This window comes from Gopherus evgoodei, chromosome 2, assembly GCF_007399415.2.
Source record: "Gopherus evgoodei ecotype Sinaloan lineage chromosome 2, rGopEvg1_v1.p, whole genome shotgun sequence".
NCBI lineage: Eukaryota > Metazoa > Chordata > Testudines > Testudinidae > Gopherus > Gopherus evgoodei.
This window is the reverse complement of record NC_044323.1, coordinates 52,362,917-52,368,916: the sequence shown is the minus strand read 5'-3', so window position 1 is coordinate 52,368,916 and position 6,000 is coordinate 52,362,917.

The window sequence follows — 6,000 nt, the reverse complement described above, 5'->3', positions numbered from 1 at the left end:
ACTCTTCAGCAGCACTAAATTCATTTTAATTTTTTAAAGGTATCAGTATGGCTATCATTTGTATCTGTTACAGTACATGCCAGTTTTTTTTATAACTACAGAAAAGCTTCCAGATTAACACAGGTGTAGAAAAAATTGACAAAATAAGAACAGTTGAATGAAAATAATATAAATACTACTACTACCTAGCTGTTTCATAGTGCTTTGCATGAGTAGATCTCACAGCAAATAAGATGTGTGTGTTGTTCCTTGAATGAATCCAGTCAAGCGTTTCTATTCTGTTGTAAAAAACAACACTTGGATTTGGACCGTTTTGTCACTAATTTTTAGAATTACCATATAGTAGGGACCTTCTGTACAGCCTTTCCTCGTTGGATTTCCCCCCCCCCCCAATCTACTAAAAATAGTAGATATTCTTTAAAGAATATTCCTCTAATTTTGATAGTAAATATTCAAAAAGTACTATTCCCTGCAAAGACTAATGTGCATGCTTAACTTCATGTTCTGTAATTAGTCCTAAGTGATAGACTTCAGTGACACTACTTGCAGTGTGTAAAGTTAAGCACCTGTGTAAGCCTTTGCAGGAGAAGGGCATTTATGATTTTTATATAAGATTTATTTATTTATTACAGCACAAACACCCAATTTTAGAGGAAATATGAAGCCGCACAGACCAATGAGCATACTGCCAAGTGACACAAAACATGTGTTGCAATTGTGTATATACAATAGCTCAAGGATTGGGCACTCAGTTAGAAAGTAGAAGATTCTATGTAGTCTTATTGACCAGGGTCCCAATCCACAAGACTATGATTTCCTTTTTTGCCATTAAACCCAGAATGAGTCTGTATTTGAATGGGTTAGATTTAGAGTAAACAATGAATTTTTACATTTGACATTAGACTCTACCTAATTAAATTTAAAGTCAGCAAGGATTAGTGTTTACAATCCATAAAAACCAAGTCAATTAGAAATGGTGATAAGAAGGAAGTCAAGGTCAGAATTAATCTGGTGGGAGTATGGCTGATAAACACAAAATGAAAGGGACTTGGCTGAGCTCAATAGAAAGTGGATTAAAAATAAAAGATTATCTCAGTCTGTTCTGGGGTAGGTGAATATTTAAGCAACTAGCCTTATACCTATTGGTTTGGTTGATTATTTCTATACTTAACAGTAAAAAAAATAAGCAGTGTGTGTTTGAGGGATTCTACGACTAGAATTTTGAGGTTGGGGGAAGGAAGAAGAGGCAATTTTGTTGTTCAATTACATAAATATTTGCATGCAATTATATTAACTCACCTTTTCATGCAAAGTAAAATAGATTCACCAGATGTAGGGTTTTCATGCAAAACAACATTCTTTCCATTAGTACAAATGGACAGAGAAAAAAACCCTAACTGACCTTGGACCATATGATCTCTCCATTTAACTACAAAGGCTCTGTATATGTAACCCACTGCTCAGTGGGTGTCACCTATCTTCCATAGTGCCTGGTCCACAGGTAGGGTATAACCAGACAGCAAGTGTGAAAAATTGGGATGAGGGTGGTGAGTAATAGGAGCCTATATAAGACAAACACCCCAAAATTGGGACTGTCCCTATAAAATCAGGACATCTGGTCACCCTATCCACAGGAGATGAGAGTCAATTATAGTTCTCTGCTACAGGATGTGGTACTTTAGTTTCAGCTGCAGAGGCTAATGATTTTACCTCTGAATATCCCCAGTTCAGTCCCTGGTATCAGCTGAGATGACAGGTCATCACACATATACCTGACTCTACTGGGAACTTCTATTTGGTATTTACTAATGTAATAATAAATGGAGATATACCTCTCTCATAGAGCTGGAAGGGATCCTGAAAGGTCATTGAATCCAGTCCCCTGGCCTTCACTAGCAGGACCAAGTACTGATTTTTGCCCCAGATCCCTAAATGGCCCTCTCAGGGATTGTACTCACAACCCTGGGTTTAGCAGGCCAATGCTCAAACCACTGAGCTATCCCTCCCCCCTGTAAACATACATTCCATTGTATATATGTTTATGAGATCACCCCCTACTCCAATTCCTTTATGCCAGGTAAAAGGGCCAGCATAATGAAAAGGGGTCCTAAAACCCCCGTAGATAGTTGGGTGAGGATTCCCTGCCACAGTAACTGAGGCAGACAGCTACAGGCTTCCTTCCAAGGACCCCTTCAAAAGCCCTGCCATAGGGAGCATATTAGGAGCAAGGTGTGGGTTCAAGAAGCATTGCAGGGCTGAAATTGTGGGCAGCCTGTGCCTGGGGAGGCTGCCATCATTTAGACAGAGCAGGCCAGGACTGGGCGAGCACAAAAGTGGCTTAAATCTACCATAGCCTTAAGTCCCCCTGGGGTGTGAGGCACAGCACAGAACCTCATGCCTTGCCTATGCTTGGAAATGTATTGAAATAGCAATTCTAGAATACTTCTTCCAAAATAACTCCCCATGTGGACACTTATTTCAGAATCAGACTGTCTACAAAGGGGTTTATAACAAAATAACTGTTCCAATTAGCTATTCCAATATTTTTCCAAGTTTAGACAAGCCCTTATACTCTATATATGTACTCTCACCCTTAAATCTTTGTTGCAAAGCTTGCAATACACTCAGAAAATGTTTAACATGTGTTTCCAGCTCTAGTGACTAAGCATCAAAGAGTCCTGTGGCACCTTACAGATGTTTTGGAGCATGAGCTTTCGCGGGTGAATACCTACTTTGTTGGATGCATGTAGTGGAAATTTTGACAAAGGAAAGTAGCAGGAGGAGCGGGGCCTCTGTTTTGCCTGTGTCCCCTCTGGTAGTAGGCATATACTGCAGCAGGCAGTTGCATACATGGCAATAGGCTCCAGAGACTGTGAAGTGCAGTTGGGACACTCAGAAAATGGAGACAAATATTGAAACAGCTCTATTGAGCACACACAAAATGTGATTTTCTCTGTCTTATAACTGAGGTAAATCTGTTTTTGGATTGTCATGGGAACATTAAAAGGCTCCTCAAACTCCAAAGCTATCCCCTGCCAAATTTCAAGTTCCTTCTCAATACCCTTAGGCACTGAACTGTTTAAAATAAAATGAACACAGTCAAAATTATTTCACAGTGGTTAAACTACCTATTTTTCTCCCACTTTTAGAACTGGATAAACCCCCGATTGATCCATTTTTGTCTTAAGTCAGAGACCAAACACAGAAAATTTCAGCCTGAATGTTAGACAAACTTTTAAGTTTAAGCAACAGAAAAAAAAGATGATGAAGAAAAGTGGTAGGCATATTTTAACCATATATGCTAATACTGCTCTGTTTATAGTACATAAATACAGCCAAGTCATTTCTAGATATTTTACATCAGCCAGAAACAAAATGCTTTCCTAGTACTTTCTTCTCTACATAAATGGCAAAAGCAGCAGAAGAAATATGAATCTCAACTAGTTGGGATCCAACTACGAAGGTTATATCCTAAAGACATCTCGTCTCATCCAACTAACTAGCTAGTACCATTCATGCATATGATGGTTGGCCACAAACTACTTTTTATGGATTTCAATCATGAAATTTTGAATATCCACATAACATTGCAAAGTGGTTTTTATGCTTTGGCAGATCTACATGCTTATTAAACATAAATTATGAAAATATTCAGAGTAAGCCATTTATAAAGAAAGAGCAAGTTGCCTAAATCAGATATTTGAGTATCCAAGAGTCTATGTGAATGCTGATATGGAGAAAGGAGTTTCCTAACAGAGTATCAAATGAAAAAAACTTGCCCATGTAAATTCCCTCTAAGCTGCACGGCCACGCAACAGCCTATTGAGTGCTCAATGCTGCAGCAGCCAGAGATGCTTAGAACTGACTCCCAGCTCACCTGAAGGTTGTTGCTTCTGCTTGTAACAAGCTCAGCTAAGTATCCCTGTCTGTTGATCATCCTGACTGCTCACACAAGTTTGTGTCTTGAGTTTAAGGTGGGGAGAAGTGCCTGAAGAATTATGTGAATTTCTTGCTTTTCCAAACAGTTTATGATGCACTGAGGATTCCGCTCATAACCACTGCTCTTGTACCGCATGTTGTGATGTAAGAGCTCCCCATTCTTCCAAGCTGGCATCAGTCATTACGGTATCTCTCAGCAGTTCTAGTAAGTGGATACCATCCATGAATTTTGTCAGATGTAACCACCATTGGAGAGACATTTTACTGTGGAAGGAAGTCTTGCAGTGTGAGAATTGGAACTGTGAGTCTGAGTAGGGAAGCTCAGTAGGTAGTACTGCAGGCACCAGAGATGAATTTTTTCCCATCAGAGTAGATATATGCCTGAAATGAGCATGCCTTGAAGTCATAGTAAGACCTTCATGCAGGAGTGTGCACGAGGAAGACTCTTACGTGTTTTCTCCAGAATCCATGCTTGACTGTTTCTGGAGAGGAAGGCTCTGCAGAGTGTGATATTCAGTCAAACTCCCATGTTTTCTGTTGTCTGGACAGGGACAAACTGCCTTTTCACTAGACTGATTGTAAACCTATGGTTGTTGAAGGGTGTGTACTTCCAGTTGTTTCAGACCAGCTTCTATAGAAAGAGAGTGCTTATCAGAAAGTCATCAAGAAAAAAAAAAAAGGTACAGATGTACCCTTCTCTGACATAGAGATGCCCATATTACTCCTATCACTATCCTAGGATAATGGTAATACCAAAAAGAAGGGCTTTGTACTGTATGTACAGAGTGCCATAAGCAAACCTTAGATACTGCCTGTACATGGGAATGTGGAGATATGCCTCCTTCAAGTCAACAGAAGTTAAGAAATTCCCCTGGGTTATAGCTACCATAGTGGCTATGAGCCATGTCCATTTTTAGCTTGCAGAAATGGATCAAATTATTGAGTGTCTTTAAATCCAGGACACCTCTGTTCTCCTTTGATATCTTCAGAACTTGGAACAGTATAGAGTATAAGGTTTGAAGAAGGTGGTTGATTTGCCTGAGCATAGCTTTCCTCTGGATGGGTTGAGGAAGTCCTCTTGAATTCTGTAGCATCAGCCTTGGAAAGAGATAGGTGCCCCTCCTCCAAGGGACTGTTGGAGGGCAGGAAGCAGTAATTGATTCCTCTGAGGAGCATTCCTGGAGAATGAGTCATTTCTGGGTTTAATGGGCCTGGTTTTCTTCCATCTATTCGTAGTTAATCCATTGTCTCTCCTACCACGTCTGTACTAAGTGTCATAACTCCCAAACCACTGCCTACAGCAGAAAAACAAAAATGTATCATTAACAGAGATGAGATTGGATGCAACTTTTTCTATTGGTTCTCTGAAAAAATTCTCCCCCCTAAGTATAGGTTTGCTACCAAAAACCTGTCTTGTGGAAGTATCCGCCTTCCATGGCTATAGCTACAGATGCCTCTTGCTATCACGTTGTATGGACTCAACCTGATGAAGGACCTGAAAGCTTCAAACAAAGCCTCTAAACTAGAGCAGATGTTAAGGAATTTTTCTTTAAGCAGGATTCTACTGCTTTGGTCCTTCTCTCTTTTGGGGGGGAAATGTCAGAGCAGGAACTCCATATAAGCAAGTTCTGCTCTTGTGGGGAAAAAATGGTCTCCACTGAAGCTCTGACAGCTGTCGAGACTGACTCTGCGGAGAGTTGATTCCACCCTTCTGTCAGTACAAACCTGGGTAGGTTTATTTTTTTTTAAATTAAATAAACTCAGATGCTTTGTCTTTGCTGGGTTTACCATTCTGCTTCAGGCTGTAAAGACAGGAAAGCCACGATGGAAATGTAAGGTTCAGTTTTAGAGCCCACTGGAAAGTGTGTGTGTGTGTGTGTGTGTGTGTGTGTGTGTGTGTGTGTGTGTGTGTGTGTGTGTGTGTGTGTGTGTGTGTGTGTGTGTGTGTGGTTTTATGTTTCTGACCTCCACCTCCTCCTCATCCCTTTTTCAATCCTTTGTGTGTGAATGCTCAGGAGAGAGATACCCCAAAACAGGAAGAACCTTACTCAGACACACTTA